Source organism: Bactrocera latifrons, unplaced genomic scaffold (assembly GCF_001853355.1).
Source record: "Bactrocera latifrons isolate USDA-ARS-PBARC rearing strain unplaced genomic scaffold, ASM185335v1 scaffold_88, whole genome shotgun sequence".
Taxonomy (NCBI): Eukaryota; Metazoa; Arthropoda; class Insecta; order Diptera; family Tephritidae; genus Bactrocera; species Bactrocera latifrons.
The window spans coordinates 573995-595711 of record NW_017537578.1 but is presented as its reverse complement, the minus strand read 5'-3'; the positions used below and the strand labels follow the sequence as shown (position 1 = coordinate 595711).

The window sequence follows — 21717 nt, the reverse complement described above, 5'->3', positions numbered from 1 at the left end:
TGTAGCGCTACTGCCAGTCGAGCCCCTGGGAAACCCAAGAACCCGGCTGTATGATTGACATGTCTCGCAAAACATTCGAACGCGATGTTTCACAGACCTCGTCGGAATACCAGGAMTAAAAAACATAGCGTACAATAAACATCTTACGATGAATACTATAGCACTATGTCTGACATGAACTRTGCTGACATTTCAAGGCAARCCCAAARAGACAGACATAGTGCATGTGGATTTTAGTCGCCTCTTACGACAGGCATGCCTTACCACGGGTATATTCGGTTTCCCCTCCAACCTGGCGGGGTCCCCCCTACCCGCAGGGGGAGGTAATGCGGGAACATAAAAAGTGGCGATAAGCATATAACTTACGGTTGGATGGTATTGTTTATTGCACAAAGTTATTGCTGAGACGACATATTTGATCGCCAATATCGACATAGGAATAAATAAAGGAATATAAAAGTTGACATCAAAACTCCAAAACAACTGTATTTTATCATTTTAATTATTTTCTATATTCTAATTCCTCTCAAAATCTTTAACAAGTTCGCACATTTCTAAATAAACAAAGCATATACATAACTGTTTCGAATTATTTCACACATAAATCGAGCTATCAAGCTATAACTATAAAAGACATTCAAGAAAGATATATATTTGCATATTTATTTCTTCGTTACGACTTGTGAAATCTCAGCAGAACCAGAAGTTCACCCAAGTGCCTCGCCAATGTGTTGAATGGCAATAGTTAAAAAGAAAGATAGAAAATATAAAAATAAATTAGTGGTTTGACCGACAATTCGCCGCTGCCTTAACTGCCTATTTAATTCCATGCTATGCAGTGATACTCTCGCGCCGTGGAACTGAAGCTCAGCCAACTCTGCGCACGATTGAATGGTATAAATTTCAACTAATTAATTTGAAGAATATTTCCATTAACAATAACAGAAATGAGAGACGAGATAAACGTTTGCAGAAAAAATTTATACATGAAGTAGAGTGGTGAGCAGAAAAATGCATAAGTTTGGGAAAGTTATTAGAGAAGTCTCTATTTATATTCACAAACCTCCTTTTATTTACATTAAATATTTTTCAAAAATCTTTAAAGTGATAATGTCAGGAAATACAATTTTAAAGATAAAAGTGTTCTCATCGCATTTAATTGACTTCGCATTTGTGTTGACTTTTCATATCTCTAGACACTAAACACTGAAGAAAAGGGTTTGAGTTAACACAATTATTTTTTGGGCTGTAAGTATGATATTATTGAGACCATCATCGAAGTTATGCCACTCTGAAAAGCTCAAGAGCTTCTCGTCCCTAAAAAGCCTTGGGTGGGCCTTTTAAGGTTTTTGCTAAAAGTTTTAGTCTGGGATATGCAACTCTCACTAATTATTTCGAAAAGCTGCTAGTTCCCAAAATCTTTCGATGATCTAAGATTTTCAGCCCAAGAATTTCATTTTTTAATAATATGAGAATTTAACTCTTTATTTTTGGTATATACCGGTGTTTCTAAGTGACCAGGATTTATGTACGTATATTTGGTTTTGTGTTTGAAATCAAGATATTGGGTAGATTAAGGTATTTTACTGGTTTTTTTACTTGGAAAACACATAGTCAACAACAGAACACAAACAATGGGTGCATCCTTTCGCGATTAGAACTGTGAAAGTTAGAGAAAGGGCATAGAAAATTAGGGTAGCTAAATTTTTTGGGATATTGGCGATATACTTGGACACTTTAATACAAACATCAATCCAATTGATGTAAATAGTGGGGTTGCTTACTTCTCATTATGTACTTTGTATGTAACAGAATTTGTTGACCATGACAATAGGAAAATGGAAACAAAGAAAGGAAAGACACAAATACTTAACTAAGCAATTGGAGAAGGTGTTCACGCATATATCCATAACATGCAGACATGTTGATTGGGTTAACGAACTGTTAGTTTGCGAAAGTGAATTCCAAATCGTGAACAGATAATGATAAAGACGGTGCAAGTAAAATGGGCTCTTTCGAATGGAATGCAGAGAATATCGCAGTGACTGAAGAAAGCTCTGGGCATATGATAGTTCCCACATAGTCTGTATTTTTGTATATATAATTGCAAGTAATTTAAACTTGAAAAAATTCTTAGATTGGCTGCTAAACCACTGATTTTATTCCCTATTAATAAAAAAAACTCTTCGCTTTTAATTTCTTTTTTTTTTTATTGCAGGCTCTTTTTTCATAATATTAATTGCAGTTCCTAATGAGTACCCGCGAGCAATAAGCAGGAGAAAAAACAATATAATTACACATACTCCCATTCAGAAATGAGGGAGAATCACATTCAAAACGCGCCAAACGCACAACAAAGTGAGGCAGCCGGTTGTCCGTCCGTCGGCGTGTACCGGCACGGCAGCACCGTGGGCAACATGCGCAGAACGCGTGCAATGGCCAGCGGCAACAGCAGCCAACAGACAGTTTCTTGCTTTTAATGTACGCCAAGAAAGCAGCAATAATTAGACCAACAACAATGAAGCAAATTCTACCGCCAACACCACCAACTGCGAAGGTCAATTAATTATAAGATATGCGGGGCATGTCAATTTATATGTGTATATGTGAGAATAGTGTGTATAAGTGAATTGTGGGCACTCGAGGGAGCTGTGCCGACATGGAGCGTGTGTGAAACGTCATAAAAACTATAAAAGTACCGAAATATTTCGGTTTCAGTGACATAGTCTCGGTTTCAGCGGAACTGGTGCGTAAAGCTGAAGAATAAGCTCACAAAGATGTGAATTTGGATGAAGAGACATAAAAGCACTCAGCGCTAAATGAGAAATGCTTAAAAATTTATGGTTGTGCCCGCTTTTAGAAATCTTAAATAAATATAAATCGTGTATTCTGGGGTGAAAGTTATTTTCAGAAGTGCTTGAAAATATATAAAAATATATGTATTAAAAGAAATATTTAATTTTACTTTCTTTGAGCAGTAAGAAGTTAAAATAAAAGTGAAGCTAGAGAAATATATGAAATTTAAATTATTTTTTGTTTTTTTTAAAGAATATGAATAGACTATGTAAACATCAAATAAATAATTGTCATCTATCTTTGAAAGGAAGGTACGTATGTCTTTTACTGTTTTCTTTGAGAGCATTGACTCTAGGTGTGTGACTGTGCTAAAATGCGCCAACTGTAGGCAATGTGTAACAGACGTAAATCTTAGGCTATATTTAGGGTGATTTGCAATAATATTGAAGACAAAATCCACACATTTGAAAGTAAATTAAGAACGATAGAGATCAACTCTATGTGCAGTCCTTTGCGAGGCCATAGGAAAAAGAACTCTTGTGTTCGAACTATAAATTAGCAATAGTAATTAGCTCAGTACCCAATCAAATTTGCAAAGACGTTTAATTTTCAATCACGCCAGCTCAGTGGGATGTGTGAAGGTATGCGCTCCCTAGTACTTAATTCTTGAAAAACGGGAGACAATGAGGAAGGAAGTGTTGAGTTGTTTGCACCTCATCTTCTTCCATACAGCTTCTGCAGATGTCATCTGATAGGATTCCCAGTCTTACTGTGTCGACAAAAATAAGGCAATGGCCCGTGAAAAGCCCCAAAACTAGGGAGAGGCTAGCCTTACTGAGGACAAAAAGAGCACTAGATCTCCAGCGATCGATTTTGGGCCAAAAGGCTATTGCGAAAGGCTTAGCTTCACTGAGGCTCAGCTATTCAACAGTAGAACAAAAGAGAATACGTTCCGCTCCCATTCTACCGATAGCGATTCCATGGTGCCTTTTCCTGCTATCTCAACAGTTTTACAGTTTCCTGCTATTAGGCTGTGGCCTGGCATCTATACCAGTCTTATCACAAAGAAAATCAATACTATTGATAGCGAGGCTAGGTATTTTTTGACCAGCCCTTAATGAGTTCAAGGCTAGTATTGCCGCTCTGCTACGTGAGTGGATGATCACTTCTCTGAGAGAGGCTGCCCTTCGGAGCACTAAATCTCTGCTACCTTAATGGCGCAGCTTTGGACTGGAAGACACTGTAAGTCAGGAAGTCTGAAACTGGAGTTGATAGAGACCTTCTCCCCCAATCTTCCCCCCAAAGCTTTGAACCATCTTTGAAGAGGCTCTCTGCCCCTCTCCTCCAACGGTTTCTTTCCATCCACAACTCCCTCGCCGGTATATGGGTAGAGAACAAGCTGCCAAAGTTCGGTTTAGCGACTTCATGATCCAAGTGATCCGGTATGATATCAAAGCTAGACAGGTTTTGCAGGTGTTCAGACTCGTGTTTTTTTAGGATCCTAGACCCTCTGAGTCTGATGGCCACTTTCACAACCATACACCTTCCGGGGATGGACTAAGATAGGAAATAAAAAATCTGCATTTTCAAACATATTTAATAAAGTATCTGTTCGTCTTTACAAGCTCTGTCATATATTTCACTAAATAAACCGAAATCCTCAACGATGTTTATGTATATATTTGAATTTTTTTTTATAAATTGAGAAAACTTTTTTCCCCCACTCACTAGGTCACTGAAACCGTAGAAACTCTTTTTCCTCTCCGCAATCGTGCATACAACATTCACCACCATAAATCAACGGCATTGTCACCAACTATAACCAAGAAAGTATGCAGAGTGCGTAATTAAAGCGGAAATTAATTAATGCCATCTAACAACAATTGTTCAACTTACGACTCAGACAATTGTTGTCTGCATATTTACAGCCTGCACTTCCTTTGCTCTTCAAGACAACATAAAACGATTTCACTTCCGAAAAATTTATTATTTCGTTTTTGGTTAATTATGCGCTATTTTCTAAGCACTTTTTATTTCGCTTATTGCAACATAAAATAATTTTATAGAAGACACACTAAAAGACACCTTCCACCGTAGAAGTGAGCTGAAACAGACTGCAGTTGTAGAAAGAAAAAAAATTTTTCAAAAATAATTGAAAACCATTTCGCCGTTGGCCATAATACATATTTTGCTTTTTTATGAGTTAATATAAAATATTGCGAACAAAAATTAATAAAACAAAACACATTAGTGCCTAATAAATTTTTAAATACCCAATATATTTATCAATCAATATTAAAAAGCAGTTGGCAAAACACCCACTCAAAGCACTTAGCGCCCGAAGCATCAAGGGAGCTGACAGCTGAGCGGCTGCGCAATTTGTTAGTTAACCTTGTGGCAAAAATAAATCAATTCACGTCAAAACTTGTCGCCACATATGGCTAAAAGCTTTGCGAAATGTGTAAAATAAAATTGCAATTAAAACATATTATTATGTGTAGACATGTGTGTATAGGCATTAAAAAGCTAACAATGAACGCTAATGTGCCACAAACTATTTGCACCGCACCACACATTTGCAAGCCTCGGAATTCCACAATTGCCAATGCATAGCAGAGTGCATGAGCGTTGCAATTAGAAAATCAAACTAGAAATGGCCAAACCAAAGTGTAAATGCGTGAATTTCAACAAAAACTGAAAATAGTTGTTGTTGTTGATATGCAACGCAGTGAACTTCATTCAAGTAGACTCGTTAGGGCTCAGTTTGCTCAAACCCACAATGCAAACAGTTAAGGTTAATGAAACAACACACACACATATACCATACATACATATATGCACAGCTGTCACACACACACACAAGCAAATTATTCTGTCTATTTGCGCTGAATTTAACTGCACTAAGCGGCAAGTTTCGAGTGGCACTCTGATACAAAATATAAAAATTCAAAAACTTATACAACTTGGTGAGCGCTTACCAACAACAAACAGCTGGGAGGTGCAAACACAACGACAACAATCAACGGGAACCGCAACATCGCTGGTTTGCGTGTGCTTCCAGCACGGTCAGCTCTTCTGCACACACAATTCCCGCGGGCATTTGAACCAATTCAGGTGAATAAGTCCGCAACCACGATTGTGCTACTACAACGCAGCCGTGCATTCCAGTGACTGACGGGGCAAGTGCGCCTCCGTTGCATTTGATTTGATTTCATTCCATTTGATTTGAATTGCATGCGGTATGACCTCGCTGGTGCGCTTCTTCAGCGCACGGCCGCAGTAGCGCTCGCTGCACCACATGCTCAGCAGCGGCAGTTTCGCTTGAATATAAACATGCCTATTTGCTTCAATTCCCTTTTCGGCAGCTGCAGCTTTTCGACAGCGATCGCCTTTTTTGGTCGTTACTTTGTATTTCATTTGATTGCCTTTAGTTTCTATTGCTGTTGTTGTTGTAATTTTGCGGTTAGTTGCCATTTTAGCGGATAAGCTTTCGGCTGAAACCGGTTGGTGGTATGAGACCATATTTCGAAAATATTTTCAACTGCAAATACGTCAGCCGTGCTGCTGTTTCGCCTTTGTGGCAGCTGTTGACCGTGACTTACAGTCGCTAATGACGTTCAAAGCATCTAGAGTTACTTCGTTGGATTTTATTTTGGCACATTTCGGTAATCTACGGACTGCGGTTGACAGCTGATGAAATTCGCATATGTAATGTAATTAACTGAGGATTGTGTTAAATGGTTGCTCAAATGTTTATCGATTCGGTTAATTGTGATGAAGTGCATCATTAGTGGTATTAACTAACCACAATAACTTATTGTTCTAACTTTCAAATATAGCGTAGTATTTGTACTATATCCTCAGCTATAAAATTATATTATTATTTTTTCTTTTTTTCTCTTTTGTATCTATGTTGACCACAATAGACACAAGATAAATAATTTTAAGTAGTCGAAAATTGAAAATATGAACTTAGACTAACCGACTTTAATCTCATTAAAGCTTAGTTTTAGGCACTTCTAGAACTGCTGTTCGTGCCATAGAGAGTCATTCTTTTGTGGAAAAACAGTTCAGAATTTAAACATTTTGGGTGAATATTAAATAAACTATGTCGGGAACACGCTTAATTGGCGCATTGGGAATAAGGAGCAACTTGAAAAGGTAACAGTTATTGATTACCGTTATGGCGCCACGATAAACTAAATTGAAGGTCGTGATCTCATCATTGAGAACTCATGAGCAATTGATGTGAATGGGAAGATCTAACGGTTCATATCTTTTTAAGATCCTACAATAATGACTATTAACCAGCAATATATTATAAAGGTTCTTCAAACGAGAGATATATACTTCTAGTTTTTAAGCGGTCCCTAGGGTAATTTTTGTTTTAATTTTTTTTTTTTTTTTTTTTTTTTGTTTTTTGCATTTTTTATTCCCCTATACCCTCGGAATTAATGTAGGAACCCACTTTACCATGGGAAGGCCCAAAAATAGTAATACCGCTTGACGTTCGGAGCGCTCGGAGTACACACCTCCACATGATTCCGGTCGAACTAATCAACCGATTTGCTTATTTTTTTTTTTAAATGTTCACAAAACGCCTGGCTATCGTCTCTACTAGATTAATAATGTTTTTATAATTTATTGACAATGTTATGAAAAATTTGTGTAAAAAAACCTGGGGAAAAAACTAAAAAAAAACGTTAATTACTTTTTTATTTATCAACTTTTTGTCATGATTCTAGTAGGGATGATAACCATTCACGTACTTTTTAAGAATAAATTGGGGTTTTGTGTTTCAGATGATCCAAACATGAGAAATCGTGGCCGCCAGTGAAAAAACGCATTTCATTCACCCAGCCATTTCTCACAGATGTCATCAAAAAATTCCGAAAAAAGTTGTTTATATACGCCACGATATACCTCACGATATGTGAAAAAAGTTCTATTGTAGAATAAAACTGAAAAAAAGAAAAATGTCAAAAAACACGCCAGATTACCCTACTGACCCCTTATCTGTGAACATATTCAAGCTCGAAGGTGAGAAGAGTTTATTTTGAAAGAAATAAGTTTAAAATTTCAGTCAGATGAGCTCTTTTAGATTTCAATTCCATACGACTAGATAGATGAGACTGTTGCTTTATATATGTATGAGTAACTTCTTCTTCAAACTGAGACTGGATCTTGACAAACATAACAAATCCACTGAGACTGGATCTTGACATAAAACAAATTAAGATAATTGTTAAAAAGTAACGACGTTAAAAATTGAGAACCAGCTATTTCTTATTCATTTTTCGATATAGAAGGCGTTAAATATATAATTAAAAATTTCATCTGAAAATAACTCCTCAACGAACCATATATCTACGCACATTTTATAACGTAAGACTAGCTAGACTTATTAACGCTGGACGTAAGCAGCTTCAAGAAAAATAATTATTTTTGAAACATATTGAATAGGTATTTTGAGTGCTGGACATACATATGTATGTATGTATGTATATTACAATAATTTCCAATTAACTTAAAGCACATGCAATATTAACCAACCGCATTAGCAATTAAATGGGAAATTATTTGCTATTTATTAAAAAGTTTAAACACATTTCTTGATGAAATGCCATGCATCTGCCTTGGCCAACAAACAAAACTACAACAATACATCACATTATAATCATTAGCACATTTTCCAACTGTTTATTTAAAGCAAATGGATTTTCGTATGCTAACTAAAACAGCAACAAAGCAAATAATTGTTGTTAATATGTATATGTTTATATGAGTATGTGTGTGTGTAAATCTGGAGAGAGCAAGCCGATGTTGCAATAAGCACTGCACAACAGAAAGAAAATTATGCAGCAACAAAATACTGAACGTACTGTAAATGGAAATTATTTGGATAAGCAATTTAATGGTGTTAATTTCATTAATTTTTTCACACAACGGCTTTCTAGCTTTTCTTCGGTAACTGCACATATGCATGCTATGGATATATTCACTTGGGATATGACTATAACAGATGTTTAACTTTGGTTTGCATTGCTTGTCGGACGTTGGTCGCGTAGTTGACGAAATGAGTATATAATGAAAATACAGGGTGTGTTATAATTTTTAAATAAAATGTAATTGTAAGCGTATTTAAAGAAATTAAAATGTCAGTGTTTTACTTTTGGGGTTATTCCAGTTTAGATATTTGAAACAAAAAATGTATTTTATTCTTATTTCGATGGTTCAAACATTCAAAAAAATTCACTAATAAATTTAAAACAAAATTAACATTATTTTAGAAACTTAAAAAATAATAATAAAGGAAAAAAAATAAAAAATATTTTATACATATTTCTTTCTAATTTGTGTAATTTTTTTAAATTCGAGAAAGTTGAGGACTTTGTGAAAAAATCGGACTTTATTTTTAGGTTGCCGACATTCTACGAATATTTTTTGTTTTTTCGTACTAGCAAAAGTGTAAAGTTTGTAACCATGAGGAGACGACCTCTTTTTTTCCAACAACTTAAGGAACAATTTTTTATTAAAAAAATTTTGAAATTTATTTTGGCTAAAAGGATAAAGAAATGATAAAAAATGGACATAATCAATTGCCGAAAAAACTCAAAAATCCGGAAGCTAGGCAACAATACTCTCTTAAAAAATAATAATAATTAAGTTGGAAAAAATATTTTTTTATAAAAACTTTTGCGTTTTTCTGTCGATACTGAAGGCTCTCACCCTGTATTTACTACAAATATCTAACTGCAGCAGTATACAGACTGTCCATACGTTTTGCATTTACACTGTTACATCGAAGCGCCGCATTCTTCAGCTTTTGCTGTTTTTTTTTGCATTTCACCATTTTCTTTTTTCACACTTTATTCGAAATTTCATTTACTCCATAATACCATTACGAAATTCAATTATTTCTTGTAATGTATTTCTTTTGTTGTTATGCTTGTTGTTGTAAACACGCTTAAATGAGTTGAGCATTTGTTGTACGTGCTGCTGGCATTTCCTGATTGCGCCACAATGGTGCTGGGCAAGAAAGCGCGTTGACTCTTTGATTGCAATTTGCAAATAACACTTCTTGGCTTAAATAAGAAAAACTAGCAACACAAAGACAGCAGCAGAAGAGAAATGCAAAACGAAATTAATTAAAAGATTGCTAATATGCCAGAGCCGATATGAAGATCGTTTATTATTTTTTTAAATTCTTACGAAATTTATTTCGCAATGCGGCCATCGCTGCTACAACGCGGCTTCAAGTGGTTGCATTGACGTAAATCAGGCGTAACCTCACATCTTCAGCACTTATGTATAGATGTATATGAATCTATGTATGTACGGATGAATGTATACGTGTACTGCGACTTGTATAAATGCTTTTAAAGGCATTTTACAGTTTTCGTTTGTTTTTGTGCTCTACAAACACTCGTTACACCCATCCCTCCCAACTCAAGTAAGTGCGGGCATCACACATTTCACCGCAATATAGTAGAAATTCACCACAATTACTTAGTTTGCGTAAACCACAGATCTTAATATACATAATACGACCACAATTTGTTTCTACAATTTCTGTGGTATTTTTATTTCATTTGTTTTTGTTGGTGCCTGCCTACCAACCGGCACTTGAAAAGACTCGCAATTGTATCTTTGTAGCTTACTTAATTTTATTTTTCAACACACACATATTGCTTCTATTTGGTATCTGGCAACCCAATCACATGAATTTCAGTTTGCACTCATCCTCAAAGCGATCCGTTGAACGGCCGGCAAATACCGACCGTTCACAACAATTTGCAAGTGGTTTGTGTGTGTGCGAATTTCCAACTGAAATTTCAACTGAATTTCGCATACTTAAGAGAGTACAATATATGAATGGATTGATATTTTAAGCCACAAAGTACACTCACGAACAAATATTAGTCAGTCCAACAAGTGCTGATCTGCTAGTTCATATCTGAAACATCTGAAAAATTGTCAGAGTGGCAACTTCCAAAAAAAAAACAGTTATAATTATTTAAAATTCCCAGCAGTTATACCCACAAACTACTGACAGCCAGTCGGTCAGGCGTCACCTTATGAAAATCTTTCTATAACAGAACTGTTTTTTGAGATATGTAAATTCAGAAATAGATCTACCTGATCTTTTTTAGAGATGCTACAAAGGTACCCCGATTGAAACAGCAAACGACGCCATACTTTTTCCTGTTACTTTGACATTTCACTTTAGTAAAGTCGAGACGAGTCGAAATTATTAAAATTTACTACCGAAATTCGAAGTCAGTGGCCTCAACTTTAAGAGCACTATGTCCCGTTTATAGTCATCGTAATCGTTTTGTCAGATTAATAATTGAGCGTTTAGTGGAAAAATTTGAATCCACAGGCACAATACAAAATGTTCCTGTACCAGTAATATAAAGAGTAGTAGCCGCACATTGTTGCGAAATTGACGCAAGAACTGAAGCGCTTGTCCACCAGAATCGTCGTATATTCGCGAATTGGGCTGAGCAACAACTTGAAAATTATCCGGATTTCATCGAGGAGGCTCATTTCTAGCTGAATGGCTCCGTCAAAATATGCGTTATTGAAGAGGTAGCAATCCACACGTGTTCCATGAATCCCCGAATTGAATGATATAGACTTGGACAATATGTGGTTCCAACAGGAGGGCGCCATAAGCTACACAACGAATGTCATAATGGATTTATTGAAACCAAGTTTGGTGAACGAGTCATCTCAAAAAATTACCCGACTTCCGAGGAAAAGAATTACACCGATTTTAAAGAACCACAAGGAGAGTTTGTTTAGAGACTGTTTTAGTAGAAATCTAACCTCGTCCACCGTACTGCATACCATCTTTTCAGCAGTGTATTAATGCACTATTCGAATACATACATGTGCAGATCCGCAATGCGATCTACGATTTACGATCAGCGATCTTGCGGAGATGAACGACCGCAAATGCAGAAAGTATTGAATTTACTCCTATATATACGGTAACGGAGTAAAAATATTCATTGATGCACTACTTTTCCCCCCACATTCACCACAACACAGTATATAAATACGTATATGGTATAAGTATAGGGCGCTCAATATTTCCATTTGTGCTGGACGACACACATTTGCGGCAGTTGATGCTGGTTGACGCCAAAGACGCACGTCCACGCGCTTCTGATCTACGCGATCTGCTTTATGTGACAGATAATGGCTGCATTGTCACACCATTCAGAATATGCGGCAAGGGAGCGCTTGTATGTGGTACATACGAGTATAAATTGCAATTATCCACACACTAAAACCAACACGCCACATATATATAAATGCGCACATATACAAAAAAAAAAAAACTATCTGTTTATATGTTTATTATGTATAGCCGGCGTTCATTATTTACCCTCATTCTGTCACTGCACTTAAACGACTTCAATTGTCGCGTTCGAAAGTGAGCTCTGCTCTGCTCCTCTAGTGATTGCATTAACCTCTGCGGGCTCTTGGCTTGACTTGGTTGCTGTAGCTCAAACAATTATTGGTCGCAGTTCTGTGAAAATATTTATAATGACGTTTATGCTGTTTGATTTATAGTTTATAACTTTCTAACCATTTGTTCATTGGCTGTGGCCGCATAAATCTCTAATTCTTTTTACTATCAAGAAAAGAGTACATACTATTAACTAGTTTCAGAGTTATCATTTCACCAGAGGCAGTGGTAGTTAGCGAAGATAGTTCGTGTGTTCTCGCCGCGACCAGTTTTTACTCTAAAACTTCAAATTTCACAACTCGTAGCTTCTACATATATGTCTGCAAATGAAAAGCTCACTTAATCTATCAGCTCTTCGGAGGCAGTTCAAACCTCATTGGATATATGAATTTTTCGAGCAAACGAAGTTCGCCAAAGTTAGTTGTGCTAAATTCTTATCACAAAAATATTGGAGGGATCGAGTTTAAGATGTTGATTTGGTAAAATTCGCTTACGTCATGTGTCAACTAATAACTTTCAAAGGCTCCATGAGAAATGAAGCAAAAATTGGAAATATTCGAATTTCTTTTAATCTTAAGATCACAAGCAACTCAAACTAGGTAAACCGCAATATCAATTTCAGAATATCGTAAGCATAATATCCAAAAAAATGTTCAGAAAGTTTATGACTAGAAATATAGAATATTCATACATGCTTATAACACAGGTGTCAGAATCATTGAAAAAGTGAACAAAATTAGATAAGTAATAAGAGAAAACAAAAAAAACTTCAAATTTAATGGGGAAATTTTTATTATCATTTGAAAGAACATTCAATGATTTATTTTATTTTTTGAAGATTATCTCTTTCAAAACTTAGCCGCGGCTACGTCTCAGATAGTCGATGGGAATGAGACGCATGATGCTTTGCTCCAAGGCCTGAATCGAAGCGGGGGTGTCCGCATAGACCTTAGACTTTATATAACACACAGAAAATCTAACGATATGATATCACACGATCTTGGTGGCCGGATCAAAACGTGATATTATCTGCTCACCGAAGTGTTTTTCCAATAAATCCATAAATTGATGCGATGTGTGGGAAGTGGCGCCGCCTTATTGAAATCGAATGTCGCAGGCATCAAATAGTTGGTTTTCATGGCGTCATAACGGTCGCCATTGACGTAACAGTCACCGGCTTCATTTTTGAAGAAATCTAGAGACCGATGATTCCACCGGCCCTCAACCAATGACTGTTTTTTTTTCTTTTTTTTTTTTTTTGGATGAAATGGCAGCTCTTGAATCTCTTTTCTCTTCATCCCAAATGAAGCAATTTCGCTTGTTTACGTACCCATTGAGCCAGAAATGGGCCTCATCGCTGAACAAAATTTGCCTCGGATATTATTGGAACTTTTCAAGAGCTCAAAGAGTGAAGCGATGTTGCTTGGGAAGGTCGAGCTGCTTCAGTTCTTGCACAAGCTGTATTTTCTACACTTTCAATTTAAGATCTCAACAGAGAAAGTTCTAACCTTTTAGAAATTTATTTTTATTTTGTAAAACTGTAGGAAGTTTAGAAGAAATTAGTTAAGGGTGATATAAAAGTGAAGAGGTGCTTCTGGTTTGATTCGATGTACTGACAAAATGGTTTCTGAACTATGAAAAAAGACTAAACGATTTTTAAATTAAAAACTATCCTACATTTTCACAATTTATAACTGTTCTTTCATTTCATTTAACCACAAAATTTTAACGTAAACAGCAGTGTTTCTTTGAAAGTGTTGTGATGAGTATGAACCCTCGTATTATACTTCTACCTACACCCACATTAGTGATGATGCCCACGAAGAGCACAACCGAATTGTGTGGAATTTGTGGAATTTTATGCTCCATCCGGCACGCAAATGCGAGAATCCCACATAACGGTGCACATAAGTGCATACACTCAGGAGGGGTCTAGCAAATCGCTGCGAGAAATAACCGCGTTCTGAGTTTAGCATTACACAATTTCTGATTTGACGGCGGCAAACCAGCGCCGCTGCTGTTGTTGCCACTGCTGCTGCCAACGCATCTGCATTTTGATTGATTTCGGTATATTACCGTTGCAACGCACGCTTGGTGCCGCTTGCGTTATTATTTACCGCACCAAGTGTTATAATATTAGTGTACAGATATATGTGTGTGTGCGTGCATTATATCATTGCAAGTGTTGGCGTAAACTGCATTCTACCGCCTGCAATGCATATTTACCATAAACTTCGACACGACCCATAATGCTTTTGGAGAATTCTATACACTCACGCTTGTTTATGGTGATTTGTTCTGCGGCTTTGCACTTGGAAAAATTTATAGCTCATCTAGCTGTAAAGTGTGGATTATGCACATTCTTTATACCACCATATACTACCGCACTTACTTATTTATTGCTTGTTGTTATGCGTACGCGTGCGCAAAGCGCTTATGCAACCAGAGCCAATCCATGGAAACCGATATCGACCTCGTCGCGCTACATGCCGCCCTTTTGTTGTGACGGCTATGACACTTGACTCGAATTATGCATGAAAATCTTTCAGTTAGCATAAATAGTGTCATTATCCATTAATAGAAAATATGTTTTCTAGATTATGTGTTGTTGGTACTTACAGGCCATCTAATACACGTGCATATATATATACGTAATATACGTATTTATTGTCTTATTGAGAGCTACGACAACTCTAGAATATTCTTCTAAATTTGCAAGTTGATCCGAGTAATAGTTTCAGAGATAAAGCCTTGAGAACTTGTGTATTTTTGTAACTACTTGAAAAAAATTATGCGAAATTTTCACGGAAATTTTCATTTTTTTAAATATCTGCCAAAAATCCATTTTTCTGTTTTTCTAGGTCTAAGTTATGATTTTAACTAAATCACGTATTTTTTCACTTGCTGCTTTTTACTCCGAGGTTTCCCCGGTAATGGCGTCGCAGTGGCCGGGTTTAAAATATTTTTTCCAAATATTTCAGAATTTCTTTGTTAATGGGGTTTCTTTGTAAAAACTGAAAAATATTCCATTTTTTTTAGAAAAAGTTTATTGAAAAAAGGCTGTTTTGTGTTGTTTGTTTTTAACCGATGAAACCCTTGTAACCCCTAAATGCTCCGTGGGTTCTAATGTTCTAAACAAATGACTTTGTTTCGGATCTTACCTATAACATTTCAAGCAGATAGCATATCCTGTTTGAAAATATGGTATTGCCTGGTTTCTAACGCAGTAGCAATAAGTATTTTAGAAGTCTTAATCTTAATTGTTGCCGAAACCCAAACATTATTTGGGAAAAATAGCAACTGTTTGAGGTATTTGTGTATTTTTTATAACGAAAATTTGTCGAGGCAATCTCAACACCTACAGCCCTCTTTTGGTGAAACAACTAATTAGGCATTTAGTATACCTTGTATTTGATATGTTCATTTTGAAGTTATGAGGACGAGTTTTACTCTGAATAAGAGCGGTTTTTTAGACCATTTTTCAAATGTCCACAAAGAGTTTATATTGTTTACCGGGCTAACCAGTAAAAGTATAAAGTTAGAATCTGTCTAGTAACCATGCAGTCTCTTCTCGTAAACTTCTAAAATGAATGACAACAGTATTGTAGCCAGTGTAACTAAACAAAGTAATTCGGTTAGGCAGACTTCGCGTTTGAAGGTAGAGGAAATACCAACCAGTCTCAATTAAATAAGCGTAAGAGTAAATCTAAGCTTATATTAATCGTTTGCAAAACTTTAATTAAAATATTTCCCTTCCCTTTGCTTGTATTACATGTAATATTATAATTATAATTTACCTTTTTAAAGACACCAATCGGCGCTGGTAGTGACGTGCCGCGGCGTTGTGAACTGCAAATAAAAGTGTGAAAGAGCGAGAGGAAAGAGGAAGTTAGTATTATATGGCACAAGGAAACATTATCTCTGCATAAATGTGTATTTAAAAATGCTAATATTACAGCTTGTAGTGTAACAACAGGCAAGACAGTCGAGTTTATAAAATATATAAGTAATAAGTTACAACACTTAATAATTATAGTAAATTATGGCATTAAACAGCTGACGGCGCTTGCCAACAGGAAATTGTTTCAAAGTTAGCAACGCAACTGTAGTTGGAACACATGAACACAGAGTTATACTTATGTATATACAGCCATACAAACAAATAGTATAGGTATGTATGTATGTAAAACGAAGTAATTAAGCAAAATTAGTTGGCAGTTTGAGGTGGTGAAGATAAGTAAATGTAGATTTATTTATAACCTGTACAGGGTATATTAAGTTCACCACGAATTTTGTAAGACCTAGAAGGAAACGCCGGATATTCCACAAAGCATATGCACATACATATGTATTTTAGAATCGGATCCGCTGTCAGATATAACCAATATATTGGTTAGTCGAAAAAGTTTTTCGTATTTCTAATCAAACTTCAACTTATCTTTTTTCTTTGGTCGATTTTTCCGCTAGATATATTACTTTATCAGTGTAAAACTTTCATCAGTGAAATCGAAACTTCGGAATTTCCAGAACGAAAGCTAGCGAACCATTGTTAAGCTGTATGAACTGACACAGCATTTGACAAGATATCTTCTTGAAATTTGGCATTCAGATGGGATCACTGTATCTTATACATAGCTGTCATACAAATTGACAAACATAATCAACAGATTGTGTAAGATTTGTTCTGTGGTCTTTTATACTGTAAGAAATTCACCGAAGTTACACTTTTTATAATTCAAATTCCCTTATGTATATACAGACATACATACGTATGCATGTGTCGTATATACTTATGTATGTTATAAAAGTATAATATTATCATATTACTACAGCTAGTTCTTTACAAGTAAATAATTATAGTATCTGGAATATGTAAGTATGTATGCATATATTTGTATATATGTATTCGCTTTATTTCCAAAGCGTATCACCAGTATTGCGTCTTGATTCAGTATTGCCGTATTAAACAAGAATGCATTACAAATAATTACCAATCGATAATTACATGCGACTTTCAAGGCAATCGAGTGCAAGAACGTGAGTAACGGATATTCACCACTCTGGCTGGAATTTACAATATTTATTTTTTCTTTGGAGACAGTAGCACCACTTTACTATAATGCAAACTCATGAATAGGCGGATATTGAAGAATTGCTTTCGAATTGCATTACTGACGACAGCACTTGCAGAAAGCAGTGATTTCAAACAACAAAGTGCCAACTTCTTGAGCCATATAATAAATTTGTACCGTTAGATCTATATATACGTACACATATCAGTAATTTATGCACTTAAAATACTTTTGAGTGGCCAACACGACAGCTGGTGAGAAATTTTAATGCAATAATTGCCGAAAGCAATTAAAATAAAATTGCATACGCACCAACAACAACGAAAAACCAAGGCAAATTATATTATCAATGTGCATTACGAGCATTTCGACGTCGACAATTACACACAATTAAGCCTATATTAGCATAGTGGAACTTTTTGAATGGACCTTATGTAATATCAATTGCCACAACGAGATATTTGTACACACTTAGAGATACATACATATATATGTAAATCATACTATTGCACGCTCCAACCGAAATTAAATTTTTTTGCTGATAATATGTTAGCAAACCGACGTTAAATGGTGTGATATACAATAAATATAGATAGGTACCTGCAAAATTGGCATTTCGGAGTATATGCCTATGAAAGAAGAAACCCCGAAGGTATTTATGACAGATGTATTATAAAATATATATCTTATAACTTCATAACATGATTCTGTAAATCTTTGGTGAGAGTGAGGGAACTTTGCTCTAACTGATTGTTGTTATTGTAACACCAGAAAACTTAACCGAAATAATTTTGAACAATTTGCTGCTGAAATGTCAGCGCTTGGTCTGGTATAAATCCAGCCATCTCGGATTCTAGTTGAGAACTAGACTATATTCATATATTGTTTTTATAATTTTCCTGACGATATGAAAAAAGTTATGTTATTAAATTTTCTGAATCTTCATATGATTGATATCTCTTCTAGTCAAATATTCCATAAAATATGTAATTCAAACAAACTTTAGAAAAAATATAGACGAATTTCAGAAGCATGAATCGCTTGAAAGATAGAGGAAAGGGAACTTATATTCGATATATTATCACAACAAAATTTCTCAAAGAAGAAGAAGATTTCCTAGCAGCAGTAAAGTACTCTGCTTATTAGCACATAATAGTTCTATCCATGAAAGCATCTACTCAGAAAGTTTTTGAAGAGAAGCTGTAATTTTACATTATATGAAGGATTATGGCTCTCTTTATATTATTTATAGTAAACACAACAAAAGATGAATATATGAAATTTTTAGATCTATTACTTTGGCTTGATAATCACTTAGGTAATCAAAATCGAGTTCAAAATTGCTCAATTGCTTGTTTACAAAGGCAACAAATAAATCCCAAGTTGACTTAAGAGGCCTTTTCAGCCTTTTTTAAAGTTTTTTTTCATATACAAAATTATTATAAAAAAACATATTTTAAGCTTTTGCGACGCCATTTAATTTGACCTGTGTAAAATTTTATGAAGATCGGTTGAGTAGTTTTCGAAAAATCTTGCCATCCGCCTTCAAAAACACAGTTTCGATACATTTAATTTCATATCTAAACTTAAAGGTAGCACTTAAGTAGCACTGCGTTTAGAAAAGGCTTGGTTATTGCAAAACAAATGTTTACATATGAACAATAAACCCTGTTGGTAAATTCAGTCGTGCGGAATCGCGTGAATGGTGTGATATGAGGACTTTTGCATGCCACATGCCACGTGGGAAATGTTTTCATTTACATATGTAAATATGTATGCATACAAGGTAATACAACGTGTGGCACCAAATCGCACGTTTTACATACACACTAGAGGCTTACACATTTTACAACATTGCATGAAGTTCGAGTACTACGCTTGCTCGCTGGACGCCTGGTCCGCCAGTTGGTCGTTCGACCATGTGCTTCAGCTCTTTCCAGCTGACATGCAACAAACAAAAAACTACATACATATACATACAAATATACGTACTTCGGTATGTGGCACACGAAACTTTTGGCAGCAGCGTGCCACAGCTGTGGCGTCAGGCAGAGCCATTAGATATGTGTGTTTGTAAGCCGGCGAGGAGATGGTGTCGTAATCGTTGCGATAGTGTTAAACATTGCGCTAAACTATTTCTTTAATTTTTTTTTTTTTTTTTGTGGTACACGAGCACGGAAATGTGCATAATGCCGAGAAATCCCTTTTTAAAATCCATTGAAAAGTGTTGGCATGAAATGTGGTAAACATTTTCGCAAAGCTTTTTGCCGTCAATGAAGTTGGCTGTGCCAGCGCATTATCGTTGTTGTAGCTCTGTTGTACCACAAGTGGAAATCTGAGAATTATGGTGGTGCTATTTTGTTATTGTTTGTGTTTATTTCTGAAAATTTTACCTCGTTAAAAAAGTTCAGAATGAAAATGTTTGAATGTAAAGCAAAATTTGTGGGAAGTGATGAAATGCCTAAGCTTACAGCGTGAGTATAGTATATATATCCATATATACATAATTTTACAGTTACACCAGCAACTTTGTTGTATTTAATTTCCTAGAAAATTGTACAAATTCGCATAGTCAATTGCATAAATGCATTATAAACTAAGGGAAATCCAAAATTCGGACATAAAGTGATGTAAATTGTACTTTAATAATAAAATAATTATGTATTATATTAGGTCACCTTCTCTTAGGATGCAAAAAAAATTGGGTCGAGAATTATTTTTAAATATATTATGGAATTTTAAGAACATTCTTACAACTTACAATAATTTTATATTTTCTGTCAATTTTTAATTCCATTTAAAGTGGAAAAATTGTAGATTATATGATCTAAATATATAAAATTTTGCCTACATTTAGGCTGATGCTTTAAATTAACCTTCAGTACGAACCACAATCCAACCAAAATTAATTGGTAAATTTTTCTGAAACTATTTTCTACGGATTTCCTATTTTTCCTATTTTCTTTTCCCTCTTTTATTGAATATGCATGTACATACATATGTACAGGTACATTAATGTATTATTAATTTTTTTTTTTTTGTAAAATTTCTTTTTAATATTGTAGTACTGCCTCCAAGCAGGAAATATTAGCGAATAATGGGCTTGTTGACAAATCGGAGTGCTAAAAGCTTTCCTCAAATCATTACAATCTTCATAGATACTTTGCTAACAGTGACCACATATTTCCAGTTAAATAGATATGTACATATGTATGTGCATTTATGTGTTTAGGAATATTCTCAATCACATTAACATAGCAAAAGTGAAAAAGCTATAGATTTGTCATCAACTGGTTTTTCTAGCTAACTGAATCAATATATGGTACATATTTACATGTCAAAGGCACGTCGGTTTCTCCATTGATATTTATATAGTAGGGTGAGCAAAAAAAAATCTATCGAATTTATTTGTTAAATGAACCAACATACATGCAGAGAAAAAAATTTCACATGTGCATTTAAAGCTTTCCATAACTTTTGAGGGGTACTTTTTTCAATTGAAATGTACGTAAAAGCTTTGAGAAGACAAAATTCCATCTTTACGCCATTTTAACCGACAAGTTCTATAGTTTAGATATTTGTCTTACCTTGGTGTATTTTTTTGAAACTTTTGAGTTTAAACTAAAATTTTAGATGGACTATTCTTAAGGGGTTACGTGGGTTTACGGGTTTCAATAAATCGATTATTTTTTATTATCTTACTAAAGTCTATAACACCTCTAGAATATTGTCCTAAATTCAAGTTGATCCTAGCAATAGTTTCGGAGATACAGACTAGACAACTTATCGCTCGAGGCTAGGTAGGCTAAGTGCGCCGTCTTTAAACGTGTTTGCTCAAAACTGTGTTTTTGAAGTCTGTTGGCAAGATTTTTCGAGAACTACTCAATCGATTTTCATAAAATTGTACACAGGTGTTTGAGATACAATTCTTAAAGACTTTAAAGAAGATGTGTTTTTCGATTACAACAATTTGAAAAAAAAATTTCGCGACATTTTCACTGATATTTTCATTTTTTTTTTTTGTAAAAATGTCTGACAAAAATCTAAATTTCAGTTTTGCGTTTTTCTTTGTCCTAGTACTAAGTTAAGGTTTTAAAATATCCATAGTTTTTGAGATATCGATCTAAAAATTTGCATACGTCCTTTTCTCTCCAAGAACCTGCTTCTTCGTTGAAATTTAACCACTGTAGAATATAGGTAGCTGCCATACAAAGTAATCGATCAACATCAAGACCTTATATGAAAACTTTTTATTTGACAAGCTACCTTAGCGAAGTTTGGCATAACATTCTAAATCAAATAAAAGGTCCTTCTACCCTCGTTATGCTATAAAAAAACTTTATATTATACTATAGCTTTAAGATGTTT

The 21717-nt window shown here is 35.1% G+C and overlaps 1 protein-coding gene across 6 annotated transcripts in view; it reads right to left on the bottom strand.

The window, feature by feature from the left end:
• LOC108977376 overlaps nucleotides 1–21717 on the bottom strand; it is a 115500-nt gene that overhangs the window by 74252 nt on the left and 19531 nt on the right. For 5 of the 6 annotated variants that reach the window (XM_018947025.1, XM_018947022.1, XM_018947028.1 and 2 more), the window contains exon 3: nucleotides 16075–16126. The exons of the other annotated variant lie outside the window; for it this stretch is intronic. The gene's annotated coding sequence lies outside the window, so the exon portion shown is untranslated. The remainder of the gene's footprint in view (nucleotides 1–16074; nucleotides 16127–21717) is intronic. 6 annotated transcript variants of the gene reach the window in all.